The 20,368-nt window shown below is 43.4% G+C and overlaps 1 protein-coding gene and 1 pseudogene across 2 annotated transcripts in view; one reads left to right on the forward strand and one right to left on the reverse strand.

Annotated features, from left to right (window-relative positions):
* Positions 1 to 20,368, reverse strand: part of CEP85L (centrosomal protein 85 like) — a 209,570-nt gene that overhangs the window by 126,048 nt on the left and 63,154 nt on the right. The gene's annotated exons all lie outside the window — the stretch shown is intronic.
* LOC134730513 (protein SSX7-like) lies at positions 616 to 19,588 on the forward strand (annotated as a pseudogene).

The raw sequence follows: 20,368 nt of genomic DNA on the forward strand, positions 1-20,368 counted from the left end.
GTGAAACCAACAGAGGGTAGTCCTTTTAAAAACAAGAATGTGGCTTATAGCATTGACAGTAGGCATAGATGAGCTAATGGTTTCAGACAGATTTAAGTTTTAAAGGCCAGAATATAAGAAAGGGACGCTGATATAGCCTGATAATGCAAGTGACTTGTATTTAAGACAACATATTTCTCAATTCCAAACAAAATCCCAATCTTCTGTTTCGCTATCATGTTATTCTCATCTGGTATTAAATGAAAACATTGATTCTATCTTCTCTTATATACAGGGATGGTATCTCTCTCTCTCTCTCCCTCTCTCTGCTCTATCCTTCTGATAGTAATAAGGAATTAAATGCAAAAAAAGACCACTCCCACCCTCCAGATCTATATTAAACAATAAATCATGAGTCTTCACAGTTTAAAAAATAATCAGTAAACTATATAACCCTGTATCAAAACACTGATTTAAAATAACATTTTCATACTCATCAGTCAACATAAAATATTATAACAAATATTTTATTTTTTAAATAAAATTGTTAACCCTAACCACAAAGGCAATAATTTTGTTTTGTTTTGTTTTCTTGGAGACAGTTTTGCTCTTGTTGCCCAGGCTGGAGTGCAAGGGAACAATCTCAGCTCACCACAACCTCTGCCTCCCAGGTTCAAGCGATTCTCCTGCCTCAGCCTCCTGAGTAGCTGGGATTACAGGCATGCACCACCACACCTGGCTAACTTTGTATTTTTAGTAGAGACGGGGTTTCTCCATGTTGGTCAGGCTGGTCTCGAACTCCCAACCTCATGTGATCTGCCCGCCTTGCCCTCCCAAAGTGCTGGGATTACAGGCGGAAGCCACCACTCCTGGCCCAGGTTATAATTTTTATACAACACAATGAGTTTTTTTTCCCTTCCTGCTAATGCCATGATCATATCATGTTACATAGGAAAAAAAAAAACATGTTATGCCACATGTAACCCATTCTTTAAAAAAAAAAAAAAAAAAAAGGTGTATTCCTAGCACTTTGGGAAGCCAAAGTTGCCAGGTGACGAGGTCAAGATATCAAGACCATCCTGGCCAACATCGTGAAACCCTGTCTCTACTTAGAAAAAAACAAAAAACAAACACAAAAAAATTAGCAGGGTGTCCTGGTGGGCGCCTGTAGTCCCAGCTACTTGGGAGGCTGAGGCAGGAGATTTACTTGAACCCAGGAGGCGGAGGTTGCAGTGAGCCGAGATTGCGCCATTGCACTCCAGTCTGGAGACAGAGCGAGACTCTGTCTCAAATAAATAAACAAACAAATAAACACATATTTCAAAGTATTCTCTATATTTTTAGGTAAATATATTTTAATATTCTAAACCACACACTGCTAGGAGTGGGGCTATATAAAGTAATTCATCTAAAGAGTCTCCTAGGAATGTATTATGTACAAGGCATTATGCTAGGTAGAAAAGACAATACAAACATATTAATCTCAATAAAAATATGAGGCCGGGTGCGGTGGCTCACGCCTGTAATCCCAGCAATTTGGGAGGCCGAGGCGGGCAGATCACCTGAGGTCAGGAGTTAGAGACCAGCCTGGCTAACATGGTAAAACCCATTTCTACTAAAAATACAAAAAATTAGCCGGGCGCAGTGGTGCACGCCTGTAATACCAGCTACTCGGGAGGCTGAGGCAGGAGAATCACTTGAACCCAGGAGGCAGAGGTTGCAGTGAGCTAAGACTGTGCCACTGCACTCCAGCTTGGGTAACAAGAGTGATACTCCGTCTCCAAAAAAATTAACAATAATAATATGAATCAGGCCTTCCCCTAAGGGCTTACATTTCACAGCTGCAGAGCAGGACTAAAGCTCATGAAGAAACTGCAAAACATCAGACAATGAGAAGTGGTGAGCCATGGAGAAAGGGCAAACTATTAATAAAACAACTATCAATGATAGCCAACTTCTCAACAGCAATAATGGAATCCAGAACACAATGGACTAATATCTTCAAAGGGTTGGGTAAATAACTGACATCCAAAAATTGTTTTTGCAGGGAAACTAAACTGTCTTTCCAGATAGAAAAATATATTTTCAGCTAAGCAAAAACAGAATTTGGAGACTCACTGAAAGAACTGCTAAAGTTCCTTGAGTTTATTTCAGAATAATGAATAATGAATTCTGAGTTGAAAAAAGGAAGAGCAAAGAGACAAATGGTAAACTTGTGATTAAATCTAAAAAACAGTAACAATGCATACAACAATAAAAACAATATCTAACATGTGGTTAAAAGTAAAAATATATATACTTAGCAACCATGACATATAACTCACAACAGGGGTGACTGGTATTCCAACATTTTATAGTCCTCATATTTACCAGTAGAGAATAAAGATTCTGATTACCATTATAGATGGATGGGTATATATTATACCATTATAGATGGGTATATATTATAATTTCTATATTAAAAACCAGAAGATACATAGAGATGGTGTGACTGGATAGCCACAGGCAAAAGAATAAAGTTAGACCCCTATTTCATAGCACCCATGAATATTAATTCAAATGAATCAATAGGCCTAAATGTAACAGCTAAAACTATAAAACTCTTAGAAGAAACTAAATAAAATTCATAAAAGAAATCTTCATGACCTTGTACACTGTCTCTTAGCAACCATTAATAACAAACTAAGAAATTTATTCTTATATGCTTATATAAAGCAAGATGAAAAGCTGGTGTTAAGGACAATAAGTTCTTCTTCAAAGCTCCCTTGGTCTCTTGCTTTGTACACAGCCCTTCCTGCTCAATCTGTAATGAGCATGTGTTCCTCAGCTTAATCTGTAACTAGCAAACCTCTTACTCTGTAAACAACTCTTTGTCAGCCCGGACATGTCCAGACATGCCTTGAACTTGTTCTGTAGGCAACTCTTCCCACCTTAGCAACAATCTCCTCCTCCCCTCCTCTCTTAGCAAACTGCATGTTCACCATAGTTAGAAAAGTTTAAGTCTTAGCCAGTCAGGTTAGTTTAGATGGTTTGGTCCGACCCCAGCCAATGGGGAAATAACACAGAAACAGGAATTGCATTAGGGATAAAAACCCTTCTCTCCTTTGTCCAATGTGCTCTTGCGATCGTTACTGACGCAGGCACCACCCTTCTGCAGAAGTAAATTGCCTTGCTGAGAAAACGTTTTGCCTGAGTGCTGGTTCTTCTTTGTAGCACTGAGCAAAGAATTGCCCATCTGGGATATCATTCTCCTCCGGGAAAGGGTCTCCAATCACCTCTCATAAGGAGACATGTCCTGCTGCCTCACTGCAGTGGCCTCAGGGGTAAGGAATCGGAACCCACCCAGTGTGAAGAATAAACCTGGACTCTCGGCAACACAGGAAGAAAAAGCCTACAGTACAGATACCACGGCGACAAGGTAACTCTGTGCACAGACCAAAGTAGGAAAAGCCAGGGGGCAGCAGGAGTACTTCCTTGGTGGTGGGGACATCCTGGAGGTTGAAAGTGTGTGAATGAGACATACAATTAAGTGCGAAGCGAGTGTGGAGTCCAGATCCATGGTTCCATGGTCACCTGATATGCCTTAGGGTAGCTTTCCTGTCGAGGGTTTATACCAACCTAAATTCCTGCGAGGGAAGTGACCAGAGAAGGATGAAGTGAAAGCAAAGGAGTGCAAGAAACCTCCAGTTGGTTGGGGGGCGGGGGCAGTGGTGAGCCTCTAGGGAAAAGGTGCAAGAAATCTCTAGTAAACAGAGGTTGAGCCCCATACACACACAGGAAACTCGAGTTGAGCCGTAGAGAAAGGGTGCAAGAAATTTCTATTAGGAGAGGTTGAGCTCCACTGACTCAGGAAAACCCAGGAAGCACCTAAAACTTCCAGGATGGGAAATACCCCAGACAAGGCAGGGAATCAAAAGGAAAAGACAGACAATATAATTCCCTCTGATAGCTCTCTAGGTCTCATGTTAAAATATTGGAGAGAAAATGAGAGCACCAAACATAAAAAGAAGCAACAAATAATAAAATATTGTTGCTTTATTTAAACCAAAGAACCTACTCTCAAACATTCAGTTTTCTGGCCAAGGTTTGAATCCAGTTAGGACTGGATTTGTCAACTTTTAATAGAATATGTCAATGACAAAAGTCCTGTTTCCCAGGAGGAAATAAACTATGCCCCGTGTTGGCGGCAAGTGCCTGTCATCCTATATCCCCTAAAAACTACAGGAGACAAGCCAGAAACTACTTACCCTTTAGATCACCTTCCCCCGCCAAACACCTCTAACTTCCCTCCCCACTTCAAGCAAATGCAGAAAAAATTAGGAGCTGAAGAAAACACAGAAGGAAAGTGTGTATTACCAGATGGAAGGGAAATGTTGTCTAAACCTCTTGAGAGAAATACTGTCTCAGCTTCATCAAGGAACTCATTGGGGTCCTCAAGCTATATGTGATGCAGTCCTTAGAGTCTATGGGTACATAGGAATACACACCCTCGCTAAGCAAGTAGTGGATAGTTGCATAGTGTGCAGAAAAACTAATGAGTAAACCCTAAAAAAAAAACCTCCCAGGGGAAGAAATCCAGGGTTAAGGCCATGCCAAAGCATCCAAGTTGACTACACTGAAATGCCCCCAACAGGCCGCCTCAAGTATTTACTAGTAATAGTAGACCACCTTACCCACTGGGTAGAAGCTCTCCCCTTCCCAAGGACAACAGCCAGTAATGTAGTCAAAGCCCTGTTAGAACATATCAAACCCAGGCACTAGAAATAAAATGGGAATATTATACTCCCTGGCATCTGTCCTCATCAGGGAAAGTAGACAAAAAAATGAACCAAAATCCAAAAAATCACCTAACCAAATTAATTCTGGAAACCTGGTTACCATGGACAAGATGCCTTCCTATTGCCTTACCAAGAATCCAAACTGCCCCCCTCAAAAAGACCTTAGCCTGTCTGTCTCTTTCCTCCCTCAGGACTCAAGGCCTCCTAGCGAGATTACATCCTTGTCAAAGGTTGGAAAGAGGGAAAGCTCAAACCCACCTGGGAAGGACCTTACCTGGTACTCCTAACAACTGAAACAGCAGTCCAGAAAGCCGAAAAAGGGTGAACCCACCACACAAGTGAAGAAGGCCCCACCTCTGGCAAAGTCATGGACCATCACTCCAGGACCAACAGCCTCAAAACTAACATTCAAACGGGTTTGTCTTTTTCTTCTCCCCTTTGCTACTCAAGGATATCTTATTGTTAATGTAACTATGCTTGTCTAGTCTTACCTTGTGGAGATCTCCAAAGTCAAAGACAGTTAGCTTGTACAGAAAAGTACTTCTGCCCCTCTGTGGCAAGAGTTAATACTCCTGTGTCTTGCATATGGTGGGAATCCTCAGAGGAAGAGTTAGGCAATTGGGGGTTATGGTCTCAGTGGGCAGTTTTAGGGCACTGCCCTAAAACCATACCTACACTTCACCAAAGGGGCCACCCCTTCTGACTGTCAATCTAATCATTGCAACCCAGTACTTATCCATTGTAAAAATTAAAGATCTAAAGCAAACCATAGCCATTGAAACACGGTACCAAGATGCAAATGCCTGGCTGGAATAGATTAAATATTCCATCTGCACGCTAAACAAAAGCGATTGTTACGCTTGTGCGACAGGTAGGCCAGAAACCCAAACTGTCCCCTTTCCACTTGATTGATCCTCTGATCAACCGGGCATGAACTGTATGGTAGCCCTCTTCCAAAATCCCACAGCCTAGGGCAGTAAGGCATGTCAAACCCTCTTGCTGCTATTCCCAGAAGTGAAAAGCCCTGCAGGTCGGCCCCTGAGGGCTATCCAACCCCGTACTACAAATATCAATTTCACCTCGTGTCTCTCATGGCAAGGGGAAAATTTGGCATTCCTTGGGAGTCTAATGGGATGCGGTGAATCTAAGCCTTTTCAACAGCTAACCAATCAGTCTGCCCTTGTTCATCCCCAAGCAGATGTATGGTGGTATTGCAGTGGACCACTATTGGATACTCTGCCAAGTAACTGGAGTGGCACTTGCGCTCTAATCCAATTGGCAATCCCTTTCACTCTGGCATTTCATCAACTAAGCAAAAAGGACAATCATGAACAAAGAAGTACCCCCCACAGGTCCTTTGACCCTCACATTTATATAGATGCCATCAGAGTTCCACAAGGGGTGCCAAATGAATTTAAAGCCCAAAATCAAATCGCTGCAGGATTTGAATCTATATTGTTCTCGTGGGTAACTATAAAGAAAAATGTAAACTGGATAAATTACATTTACCATAATCAACAGCAGTTTGTCAGTTATACTAGGAATGCCATTAAAGGAACAGCTGAACAATTAAGTTCTACCAGCCAGATGGCCTGGGAAAACAGAATAGCCCTGAACAAAATATTAGCTGAAAAAGGTGGGGTTTGTGTCATAATTGGGGCCCAATGCTTACAGAGCCTTAACACCCTAGCAAATGAATTAGCCAAAAATTCTAAAACAGAATTCTAGAATTCTTCTCTAGTCTCACGGAAAAATGGTTTAGAAAATGGAAGGGACTCATAACCTTTACTCCCCTTGCAATTATTATAGGTGTACTCATTCTTGTAGGTTGCTGCATCATACCTTGTATTCGTGGATTAGTGCAAAGGCTTATAGAAAAAGCCTTCACCAAAACCCCTCATGATTCTCCCCTGCCCTACTCACATAAGTTCCTACTCCTAAATGACCAAGAGGAACAACAAATCTAAAATATGTTAAAGAAATTTGAAGGGGAAGAACTATAAAATCAAGAGAGGGAAACTGTTAAGGACAGTAAGTTCCTCTTCAAAGTTCCCTTGGTCTCTTGCTCTGTACACAGCCCTTCCTGCTTGATCTGTAACGAGCACTTGTTCCTCAGCTTAATCTGTAACTAGCAAACCTCTTACTCTGTAAACATCTCTGTCACACCCAGACATGTCCAAACACCCCTTAAACTTATTCTGTAGGCAACTCTTCCCACCTTAGCAACAGACAGTCTCTCCCTCCCCTCCTCTCTTAGCAAACTGCGTGTTCACCATATTTAGAAAGGTTTAAGTCTTAGCCAATTGGGTTAATTTAGATTGTTTGGTCCAACCCTAGCCAATGGGGAAAGGACACAGAAACAGGAACTGTGTTAGGAATAAAAACCCTTTGGCCGGGAGCGGTGGCTCACGCCTGTAATCCCAGCACTTTGGGAGGCTGAGGCGGGAGGATCACGAGGTCAGGAGATTGAGACCATCCCAGCCAACATGGTAAAACTTGTCTCTACTAAAAATACAAAAATTAGCTGGGCATGGTGGTGGGCGCATGTAATCCCAGCTACTCAGGAGGCTGAGGCAGGAGAATGACTTGAACCCAGGAGGCGGACGTTGCCATGAGCCGAGACCGCGCCACTGCATTCCAGCCTGGTGACAGGGCAAGACTCCATCTCAAAAAAAATAAATAAATAAAAATCCTCTCTTTTGTTCGGTGTGCTCTCGCGAGCATGACTGATGCAGGCAGCACCCTTCTGTAGAAGTAAATTGCCTTGCTGAGAAAACTTTTTGCCTGAGTGCTAGTTCTTCTTTGCAGCACCGAGCACTTGTTTCTAACACTGGTTTTTTGTTTGAGTTTTTTTGAGACAAAGTCTCACTCTGTCACCCAGGCTGGTGTGCAATGGTGTGATCTTGGCTCACTGTAGCCCCAACCTCCCAAGCTCTAGAAATACTCCCATCTCAGCCCCCCAAGTAGCTGGGACTACAGGCATGTGCCACAACACCCAGCTAATATTTGTATTTATTGTAGAGACATTGTTTCACCATGATACCAAGGCTGGTCTTGAACTCTTAGGCTCAAGCAATCTGCCCGCCTTGGCTTCCCGTAGTGTTGAGATTACAGGTGTGAGCCACCACGCCTGGCTGAAAAGCTATTTTTAAAAATCAAAAAACAAAAAAACAGGCATTCTGATCTCTAGCCAGATTACTGCCAATTTAAAGGACAATTTGATGTATGGCTCAAAGAGGTCAACAATTCAAAATAAAATATTTTCCAATTTGGTCAAGGGGTGGGGACGGGCGGGAAGCTGGTCAGAAAAAAAAAAAAAAAAACAGTTCCTTTTTACATTTACCAAAAAAAATTAGAATTTTTTTCTTGCCTGCCTTTTAAAATTTCATTCAACTCTACTATTTTCTGGACATCTCACACTAGTTTCAACTTAAGATTAAGTCTCATCAGGCAGTTGACCTGTAGAGAGCTGTAAGTGTTACTTCTCTCCTACAAAAATTTTTACAAATCAAACTATCATGGGATGTAAGTTTTGAAAACACAAAGTTTCTTAGAAATAAAACTATTACTTTATGATAGGACAGATAATAAATGATAATCTGGTCCTTAATCTACCTGCACTGTTTGGAGAGATATGGAGTCAATAATCTCCCTATGTTATAGGAATTATTAAGAAATTATTTTAGGCAGATAGAGAAGACAAGGGGTCCTTGGCAAGTTTCTTTTCTTTTAAGGCAGCTCCAGATACATTTCTTGCATAGCAGAAAAATGGCTTGAAGGGCGGGCCAGCAAGCTTTGATATGCAAATGCCAGCCATTAGAAACTGGGTCCACTCAATATGGCAATTCCCACCTTCTTCTTGTCACTACAAGTGCCTAGCATCATGGCCACCCCCACATATCCCCACGTGTGTAAAACATCATGGTGCCCTGCATTTGCATATTAAAAGGCTAGGGTGGGAGGACCAGATTTTTGTGGGCTACATGAATGACATACCTGGTCAACCCAATCCCCTGGACTCTATGCAAATCAGACACCAGCTCCTCCAGCCTCCTAATATAAATGGCTCTTTTCTGCTGCATTCAGGGTTCCCTCTCTCAGCTTGGAGCCCCCTCCCTCTGTCTCTGTATGGGGGAGCCCCTTCCTTCTTTCTTGCCGATTTATTAAACTCTCTCCGCTCCTTAAAACCACTCCACGTATATCCATGTCGTCGTATTTAAACTGGCGTGAGAAAAGGACCCTGGTATTCCCCTCCAGTCATCAGAGTCGTATCATTTTGGTGCACTGGCCGGGAATCCGAGGTACAACATTCACTGAAGTGGTGATTATACAAGCGAGCTTAAAATCTGTTCTATCATTCTGAGGTGCTCTTGGCCTCTATTTTAAAATCAAATCAAATCAATCAAAAGGCATCTGTCTGCTGGTTAGCTACACTTATCGTTGGCTGCTGTTCTAAAGACTCAGATGTGAGGCTTGCTGGTGAGAACATGGAGAACCCCCCCAATACCCACAGGTGATTGGGAATGTTGGCCATATTTCGAATCAGCTTCCTTTCATGGGGAGACCTCGCCATTGCGCAAGGCTGGGAAAAGTTCTGAGGCAACTGAGCATCTCTGGGCAGGGCACACCCTGGTGTGACTCAAAGGCCTCTGGACCAGACCCAGCCTCCAACAGCCCATTTCAGGTGCTGGCAGAGAATCCTCAGCTATCCGGTCATGAAACTTTCCTTCCTTTTCTATCTGTGGTCTCTTACTCTGTGTGTATGTGTCAACTGTGTGGGAATTTAGTAACCGGGAGTTTAACTCAGGAATGCCATTGCAATCTCCTGAACAGAGGGTTCCTCCGGGACAGTGAGCCTCTCTCTCTCAGCCCCTTGGTCTGGAGAGCACACGGCATTTCCAGGTCTCTCTACCGCTTGTCTGAGGAGCACACAGTATTTCTAAGCCAACAGTGCCACCTAGAGGAAACAGAAATCCTCTACATGAGGCACTTTTTTTAATGCTAACACCTCAGCTTCCTTTTGCACTGCTAGAAATCAGGCTCTAAGCCTCTTCCAGGAATGGGAAAATTCTGCTTTCAACAGTTAGAAATTAAATGTCTTCCATAGCCAAATTTTAGTCTCAATATTGTCCCATCAGCAGGAAAACAGCCATTTGGTTCCTACATTTCTTTAAGTCACCTATTCTGTCTCCAACAGAGACAGTACTTAATTAGTAAGGGGATTTTAAGTCTGGAAGTTAACTGAAACCATTTTTCTAAGGGTAAATGCTTTAGCATGGGCCATAATAGCAGGATATAGAGTTCAATCTAGCATAACCCCTCCATTAAAGGGGCCTTGCCCAATTACACAGTTTTCCCTGAGATCCATTTTTTTTTAGGGAGGTACACAGGTCACACAAGTCTAGGAGGTCAAAGGGAAATAATAAGCAGAGGACTGGGACTACTTGGGTAAGTGTGACTAGGCCTCAAAAGTCTAGTTTCTCTGGTGCCATGGCTTGGAGGGTCACACCTACAGCCACAGGCGGCACATTTAACTGGGTGCCGGGACCCAGGAACCAGGGAGGGAGAATAGTTAGAGGAATGCCCCCTACTGTTTTCTTCTCCACCCTGAGTCATACACCAAAAGGAAGGAGACTAAAAGGACACTTTTATTCTCACTTCTCTTTCTAGATGGCCAACAGATCGTCTTCAGCATGCACTCCTCTGGAATGTATTTTAAAGCACTGGGACTCCTTCAACCCTGAAACTTTGAAAAAAAAGTGACTCATATTCTATTGCACAAGAGCATAGCCTTCTTACTATCTTGGGGACAGATAAACCTGGCCCGCTGCGGGGAGCCTTGATTTTAATATTATCCAACAGTTAGATCTTTTCTCCAAACAGAAGGGCAAATGGACTGAGATCCCCTATGTACAGACTTTCTTTGCCCTGTGAAACAGCCCAGACCTTTACAAGTTCTGTACAATCGACCCAGTTCTTTTAGCGGCCACAGGGGATCGTTCCCCAGAGCTAAAGCAGGTTCCAGAGGAGCAATCTGAAACAGCTATTGAATGTCCCAATCCTTCCAGTCCCCCTCCAATCATACTATCAGCTCCTCCAGCTCCACTATCTCCAGTATATCCTACTCTCCCCGCTTCATTCTTACCTCTGCAGGAAATGGCTGATAGGAATGGTGCCATGAGGGTTCAAGTTTCCTTCTCATTACAGGACCTTAAGCAAATAAACAGAGACTTGGCCCAATTTTCTGATGACTCCGATAAGTATATCGAAGTTTTCCAAAATTTAACTCAGGTGTTTGATCTCACATAGAGGGATGTTATGTTGCTGCTAAGTCAGACCCTCACTGGGGCTGAAAAGCCGGCAGTTCCACAGGCAGCAGAAAAATATGGATATAAGCAACATGCCTCCTGTAGCAGACCAAGGAGAAAAAGAGGAGACAAGGAAGGTAAGGAAGAAGTGGAAACTCCATTTCCACTAGGAAGGGAAGCAGTTCCAGCGGACAACCCTGATTGGAACCCCAATAACGCAGGAAATGAATGGAAAAGGAAGCACTTCTTAAGGTCTATGTTAGAGGGCCTATGGAAGACCAGGGCCAAACCTCTCGATTACTCTAAACTATCTATGATAGACCAGATGAGAATCCCACAGCCTTTATGGAAAGGCTAAGAGAGGCACTAATAAAACACACCTCTTTATCATGATTCAGTCGAGGGACAGCTAATCCTGAAGGACAAGTTTATTACACAGTCAGCTCCCGATATTGGAAAGAAACTACAGAAACAAGCTATAGGACCAGATAGCACCCTAGAGAACCTCCTGAGAATAGCCACTTCAGTCATTTACAATACGGATCAGGAGGAGGCCCAAGAAAAGGAAAGGAAATACAAGTGAAGAACAGAGGCTCTAGTAGCAGCATTGCAAGCTTGTAAAGTCCAGGATCCCTGAGGTGCATCTGCTAGCTGTTATCAATGTGGCAAGTCAGGGCATTTTAAGAAGGAATGCCCAGGCAGCAAGACGAAGCCACCTCGACCCTGTCCAGCCTGTGGCGGAGACCACTGGAGATGGATCTGCCCTCAGAGGCAGAGGTCACTGGGTTCAGAACCAGTCTCATAGATGGTCCAGCAGGACTGATGGGTCCCGAGGCTTAAACCCCCGGCTCCAGCGACTCAGACTGCCATTACAGCACAGGAGCCCTGAGTGATTCTGGAAATTGAAGGAAGGAAGGTAGATCTCCTTCTGGATACTGAAGCCAGTCTCTTGCTCCTCCTCTCTAATTCAGGCCTCCCCTCTTCCCAGAGCACAACCATAAGGGGTGTATCACAAAAAACTCTAACCCAATATTTTTCTCAACCCCTTTTGCAGATGGGGAGACTTACTATTTAAACATGCCTTTTTAATCATGCCTGAAAGTCCCACTCCTTTATTAGGTAGATATATTCTAGCTTGCATGGGGGTCTGCAGCATCTTTACAGCCCCAGGACAAACTCTGTCTCCCCCTGATGGAAGCTAACATTAATGTGGAAGTGTGGGCAACTTAAGGAAGAAGAGGTTGAGCTATAACCACTACGCCAGTCCAGATCTATCTTAAGGATCCCACTTCTTTTCCTAACCAGAGATATTATCCCTAAGGCCAGAGGCTAGGAAAGGGCTAGAAGCCATTATTAATAACCTAAAGATGCAGGGCCTCCTCAAACCCTGTAATAGCCCCTGCAACACCCCAATATTAGGAGCACAGAAACCCAATGGGGAATGAAGCCTAGTTCAGGACCTTCGCCTCATTAATGAAGCTGTAGTTCCAATCCATCCAGTGGTCCCTAATCCCTATACCCTGTTAACTCAAATACCTGAGGGAACTAAATGGTTTACAGTCCTAGATTTAAAGGATGCCTTTTTCTGTACACCGTTACATCCTGACTGTCAATACCGGTTTGCCTTCGAATATTCCTCCAGCCAGACCGCCCAGTTAACACGGACGGTGCTGCCTCAGGGATTTTGAAATAGTCCTCATCTGTTTGGACAGGCACTGTCACAAGACCTCTCTGAGTTCTCTCAACCTTAAGTTAAGGTCTTGCAGTATGTTGATGATATTCTGCTATGTGCCCCAACTGAGGATGCTTTTCAGGAAGGCACTGAAGCTCTTCTCAGTATGTTAGCTAACAGAGAATATAAAGTTTCAAAACCCAAGGCCCAGCTCTGCAAAACCTCAGTGAAGTACACCTAGGCTTAGTGCTGTCTGAGGGGACCAGAGCATTAGGGAAGGAGAGAGTAGAGAATATTTCTTCCTTTCCCTTCCCGAAAACCCTCAAGCAACTCAGAGGATTTTGGGGCATTACAGCATTTTGTAGACTATGGATACCTGGGTATGGTGAAATAGGGTGTCCATTATATAAACTCATAAAATAAACTCAAGGAACTAAAACTCATCTTTTAACCTGGGAATCTGAAGCTCAAAAGGCCTTTGACCAGCTAAAGCAAGCCTTGCTTAAGGCACCAACTTTCACCCTTCCTATAGGGAAGGCCTTCAATCTGTATGTATCAGAAAAGAAGGGAATGGCCCTGGGAGTATTAATACAGGCCCAAAGACCAGGCCAACAGCCAGTGGGTTGCCTAAGTAAGGAACTTGAGTTGGTGGCTAAAGGATGGCCAGCATGCCTCCCAGCCATTGCCTCAGTGGCTCTGTTGGTCCCAGAAGCCTCCAAATTAACTCTGGAAAATGATTTAACTATTTATGCCCCACCTAACGTGGCAGGACTACTGCACTCTTGGGGGAGCCTTTGGCTAACAGATAGCTGACTTCTTAAATATCAGGCCCTGCTGTTAAAGGGTTCCAACATCCAATTAAAGAATTGTTCTCACCTAAATCCAGCCGCCTTCCACCAGGAGGAAACTGGGGAATCTGAGCATGACTATGAACAAATCATAGTACAGACCTATGCAGCCAGGGAAGATCTCAAGGAAACTCCCCTAGAGAACCCAGACTGGACCCTCTTGACAGATGGGAGCTCTTTTGTAGAACAAGGAATCTGTAAGGCAGGATACACAGTAGTCACTCTACATGACATCACTGAAAGTGTGTCACTCCCTCCAGGCACAAGCGCTCAATTAGCTGAGCTAATCGCTCTTACAGAAGCAATTGAATTAAGCAAAGGAAAGGTAGCTAACATTTACACAGACTCCAAATATGCTTTCCTGGTTCTCCATGCTCATGCTGCCATTTGGAATGAAAGGCATTTTCTTACCACCGATGGATCTCCTATAAATACCTCCAGGAAATTAACAGGTTATTATCCTCAGTTTTTCTTCCATGAGAAATAGCAGTGATGCATTGTAGGAGACATCAAAAGGGAACAGATGAGGTAGCCAAAGGAAACAGATTAGCTGATCAGGCAGCTAAGTCAGCAGCAAGGAAGGCTCAAGACAACACACTTCAAACCCCTCTAATCTGGGAAGGCTCCATAAGAGAAATTAAATCTCAGTACTCCCCCACAGAAATAGGATGGGCCACTTCTCGAGGGTATACATTTCAGCCCTCAGGATGGCTACAGTCACAAGATGGCAAACTCCCCTTGACATCCTCCAGCCAATGGAAAGTCCTTAAAGTGCTTCACCAAGCTTTTCACTTGGGAGAGGATAAAACTTATCAATGTGCCCAGAGATTGTTTTCAGCAAAGAACTTACTAAAAACAATCAAGCAAGTTGTTCATGCTTGTGAAGTCTGTCTTAAAAATAATCCCCTGAACAGGCGACTCCTTCCTCCTCAAACCCAAAGAACAAAAAGATACCCAAGGGAGGAGTGGCAGGTAAACTTCACCCACATGCCAAAGACAAAGGGCATTCAATACCTGCTGTATGGGTAGATACCTTCACTAACTGGGTAGAAGCATTTCCATGTTGTACAGAAAAAGCCTCTGAGGTAATAAAAGTGTTAGTTAATGAAATAACTCCCTGCTTTCATCTATCCAAGTACCCTCAAAGTGACAATGGGCCCTCATTTAAGGCAGCTGTCACACAAGGGATCTCAAAAGCACTAGGCATAGAATATCATCTCCATTGGGCTTAGAGACCCTAATCCTCAGGAAAGGTAGAGAAAACTAATGATATTACCAAGAGACACACCAGAAAATTGTCCCAAGAAACTCACCTTCCTTGGGTCACTCTTCCTCCCACGGCCTTACTACGAATAAGAGATACCCCTTGAAAATTAGGTCTTAGCTTTTTTGAAATGCTGTATGGATACCCTTTCCTTACCAATGATTTTTCTATTAGATTGGGAAACCTCTGAGCTAGTTAAGCATGTAACCTCTCTGGCTCACTTCCAACAGGAATTAGCACAATTAGCGAAAACCCAATCCCAGGAAATTGGACCACCTCTATTTAACCCAGGAGATTTGGTACTGGTAAAGGATCCTCCTCTCTCTCCCCCTTCCTAAGCCCAACCTAGGAAGGGCCTCACACTGTTCTTCTTCCAACTCCCCCAACAATAAAAGGTACAGGAATCGACCGACTCCTGGAAACATCACACTCAAGTCAAAGCCTGGAGAGCTGAGGGAGCAACCCCCAACAGCCCAGAGGAAAGTCTTGAATAGCAATGTGAAGAAATGGAAGATCTTAAGCTGAAAATCATAAAAGATAAGTAACTATATGAGAACTAATCATCTTATTCAGTCTCACCCCTACCTCAACAAATACTTTTTGTCATTTCTACCTCTCCTTTTGAGCCAAATATCAGAACTTCTTTTTGGTGGAAATTATTTACTACTCCAACCTTGCAGGAATTGCTATACTCACTCTGCTATTTGCAGTAGAACTATATACTGTAGCACCCTCAGGGTGGAATGTCAGAGAGAGAATCTCAATTACTACAGCATTTTGCTTAATTATTAACCTCATAGCAGGAATAACAGTTACTAACAGGAAGTAAACATGAGCATTTTACTATCACTAAATCTGTTAGAACTCTTTATTGGACTTAGTAATACGTCGCACCATCTAACTCCTACAATATCTGCCATGGCCCATTTGTACAGTAAGACTAATTGTTGGGTCTGTCCTAAGTGGTTCGCTCAGTTCAGTGACACTAAGGAACCTTATAGTTACCCGGAACTCACCATCTTAGGATTCCCTTTGTTGGCTTTACCTTTAACCCTTAAAGACTTATCAGGCATAAATGGGACATGGTATGGGAACACTTTCAATTGGGTGACTAACTCTTCCCAGGAGAACACTCTGCCCCAGCGCCAAAGAACTTTCTCCCAAAGATAAGCTTCACACCCTCAGGCTTGGAAAAGTTGATGGAGTAAATAGCAAATGCCTCCCTCTGCTTTAAAAGTAGTGGGGAAGAACCATACTTGGGAGTAACATCACACTTGTAATTGCTGATAGTTCAAAGATTTGAGGAGAGTGCAACAAGGGTGATATACAAGGATAGAAGCCCTAGTGGGGGGCTTTCAGAAACTAGTCTCCTTCTGGTTGGAAGTACCGAGCAAGGTGGCATGCTCTAAGTAACCACCTTGACTATAATGTAAAAAATAACACATGGGTCTTTCCAAACTGCCCCCCCAACCCATGGAATTCCAGACCCTTGTATGATGTTTGCTAACAGTGGCGGCTTACAGATCTGAGGGCGAACTGAAGACATCTGGACTGACACCCCTTGCCACAAGAATCATCTGAGATATTGGCCAGGGCATATTACGTCTCTAATTTTTCAAAACTCCATTTGTCAGGTGGACCCTTTTCACTTGGCATGTCAAATTCCAAATGACATCGTAAATGACTACCCTAAATATGGTTATCTTTATCCCAAGGATGCCTCTATTATATGTAAAGAAAGGAAACTTCTAAGATATGAGAAAAATCTGCCAGTGTCTCTCACAAGCCACAACTTAGAACCATCCCTTCAAGGAACAGGGCTACATTTTCTTTGTGGCTCCTGGATACACTTAATCCTCCCAAGGCATTAGAAGGGAACTTGTACTATAGCTGCAGTAGTTCTCAACTTATTATTTTTAAATTCTACCAAGATGACAGCATCATCTGGGGACATCCCTAACTTAGCCTCTTTTCTAGAAACTGCACTATTCTGAATACATCGGACAAAGGGATCTATCATTTCTATGCCCTCATATGGAGATTTAACTGAAAGGGCAGCCTGGGGAGGGCATGCACATGACAATCTCATCTTAGAAAAACCATGGATGGGAAATTCTATAGCCAGAGGTATATTCTGGTTTATGGGCATCCCCTCTCCTTGAAAGATCAATACTTAATATCTCTATTATAATGCAATGAGGATGGAAGGCAACTGTATGGGACATAGAGGCACAACCACAATCTATAGACTCTTTAGCCTTAGTAGGTAGTAGCACAAAATCGACAGGCCTTAGATGTCCTTACAGCTGAAGTGGGAGGTACCTGTGCACTTTTAAATGAAACATGCTGCTTCTGGATTAACCCTCTAGTAGATTAAGGAAAATCTACAGGTACTTAAAGATCAAATCAAAATTATTGACAGGCTAAGAGAAAATGAAAGCTTCAGCCCCAGGTGACTACAATCCCTTTTTAATGAATTCCAGTCTTCTTTATGGAATTGGTTAGCCCCTTTATTAAGCTCCCTCTTGCTTACATGTCTTACATTAACTCAATACTATAATACTATATAACTTGTATAACTCAGTACTATAACTAGAATTGTTTCCTATCGCCTAGAAGCAATCAAATTCCAAGTGGTGTTGCAAACCAAACCACACATGGACACGCCATTCTTCTGAGGATCCTTGGATCTACTCCAGGAGGAGCCTAGCTGCTGTTCCCCATTCAATGCTCCTTTTCAGCAGGAAGTAGCCGGAAAGAGTCATCACCCAAAACCCCCTAACAGCAGTTAGGGTGACATCTCCTCCGGGTAGAATGTTATAGGAGTTATTAAAAAATTATTTGGCCACTGCCCTCACTGCCGCTGCTGCTGTTGACCTCGCCAGGGCTGCTTCGTCTCTGAGGTCAGACTGCTCCCAATGCCATGAACGGAGACAGCACCTTTGCAAAGAGACCCAGGGATGATGCTCAGATATCAGAGAAGAGACACAAGGCCTTCAATGATATTGCCAGATACTTATCTAATAAAGAGTGGGGAAAGCTGAAAAACTCAGAGAAAATCACCCATGTGTATATGAAGAGAAACTATGAGACCATGACTAAACTAGGTCTCTAGGCCACCCTCCCAACTTTCATGTATAATACATGGGCTGCAGAATTCCAGGGGAATGATTCTGATATAGACTAAAACTGCAGGAATCAGGATGAATATCCTCAGATGGCTTTCGGCATGCTACAAGGGAACTTTCCAAAGATGATGCCCAAGAAGCCAGCAGAGGAAGGAAATGATTTGAAGGGAGTGCCAGAAGCATCTGGCTCACAAAACAATGGGAAACAGCTGTGTCCCCTGGGAAAAGAAAGTACCTCTGAGAAGACTAACAAGACATCTAGACCCAAGAAAAGGGGGAACATGTCTGGACCCACAGACTGCTAGAGAGAAAGTATCTAGTGATTTATGAAGAGATCAGAGACCCTGAGGAAGATGACAAATAACTCCCCTCAGGGATAGGATGCATGCCCATGATGAGAAGCAGAAACTGGTGACCTTCTACGAACATGGGCATGGCTGCGAACCCCTCATCATCAGGTGTATAGCAAGTGAAAGCAGGAGTTCACGACAGTGAAAAGTTGAGCGTCATTTTTCTTACAGTGTGCCAAGAGTTAGATATTAGCATTTTCATTGTATTTTCTTACAGTGTGCCATCCTGTTAGATATTTGCATTTTTGTTGATGAATAAGACATAGTTAATGCATATTTCTGTTTGTGTATCCATGCACCTACCTCAGAAAACAAGTATTGTCAGGTATTCTCTGCATAGAACAGCACTACCCTCCTCTCTCCCCAGATGTGACTATTGAGGCCAGTTCTGGGTGTTTCCGATTTTTTTTCTCTGCATTTACACACACACACACACACACACACACACACACACACACACACATACACACGTGGAATACCACTATAAATATCTCCATCTGCTTTTCCCCATCGCTAATGAGTCCTGGTCAAGCCCCCCTCACTCTGTTTCCTGTTCAACATGCACTCCCTGCTGCAAACTCCCCTCATCTGATTCCCCTGTGTTGGTCACTGACAGTTAATAAACATTTACAAACTTAAAAAAACAGATAGGACAAGGGGTCCTTGGCAAGGTTTTTTTCTTTTAAAGCAGCTCCAGAAACTTTATTGCCTAGCAGAAAAACAGCTTGAGGGGCTGAGCCGGCAAGCTTTGATATGCAAATACCAGCCATCAGAAACTGGGTCCACTCAATACAGCGATTCCTGCCTCAACTTCTTGTCACCACAAGTGCCTAGCATCATGGACACCACCACATATCCCCATGTGTATAGAACATCATAGCCCCCTGCATTTGCATACTCAAAGGCTAGGGTGGGAGGACCCGTTTTTTTGGCGGGTTAAGTGAATGACATACCTGGTCAAACCAATCCCCTGGGCCTCAAATCAGACACTGCCTCCTCCAGCCTCCTAATATAACTGGCTCTTTTCCACACTCGGAGTTCCCCCCTCAGTTTGGAGCCCCCCTCCATCTCTGTACAGGAGAGCCTCTTCCTTCTTTCTTGCTTATTATTATTTGTGTATCCATGCACCTACCCCAGAAAACAAGTATTGTCAGGTATTCTGTGCATAGAACATCACTACCCTCCTCTCTCCCCAGATGTGACTACTGAGGCCAGTTCTGGGTGTTTCTTGGTATTAAACTCTCTCTGCTCCTTAAAAGCACTCCACATGTGTCCGTGTCGTTTTATTTAAACCGGCGAGACAAAGGACCCTGGTGTTCCTCCAGTCATCGGAGCCATATCACCTACATTCACGATTGTGTGACAAGAGCCCTTCCAGGTCCATGGGTTCTTCACACATCTCTAAAATCAATTCAGTTCAGTTCAGCTGGGTAAGGGTCCAGCAATCACACTCTCTCTACCAGGCTGAGAAGCAAAATGATGGCAAAAATGAATGAATGAATGATATATACTGAAGGTAAAACTGAGGTCCATAAAGATACAAAAATATGCCTCCAACAATTTTAATTTCTGCAAACTTACTAGAGCTGAGGCAGGAGAACAGGGTCTGGAGGCAGGGAACCTAAGGCCAATTCACACTGACTTCCTAGAACTAAATTAAGACGAAAACCCCAACTTTTCACACCCAAGTAACAAAAGTACCAGAGGCTACTACTCCCTTTGCAAAGGCCCCCTCCCGCCCTGCCTTTTCTGTGTGGCAGATGAAAAACTGAAAGTACCTCTGATTGGTCCCCTCCTGCAACCAATCAGGCTGGTCATGGGCCAAGTCTTCATTTGCATAGAAGTGTAATTTTGTAACTTCACTTCAGCCTCTGACAGGTCACTTTCCACAACCAATCAGACGTCTGCATAGGGTGTAACTTTGTAACTTCACTTCAGCCTCTGATTGGTCACTTTCTGCAACCAATCAGACTGATCATGGGACACTACTTCATTTACATAGGGTGTACACCAAGTAACAAAATGGGAAACCTCTAGAGGG

The sequence above is a fragment of the Pan paniscus genome, chromosome 5 (genome assembly GCF_029289425.2).
Source record: "Pan paniscus chromosome 5, NHGRI_mPanPan1-v2.0_pri, whole genome shotgun sequence".
Taxonomy (NCBI): Eukaryota; Metazoa; Chordata; class Mammalia; order Primates; family Hominidae; genus Pan; species Pan paniscus.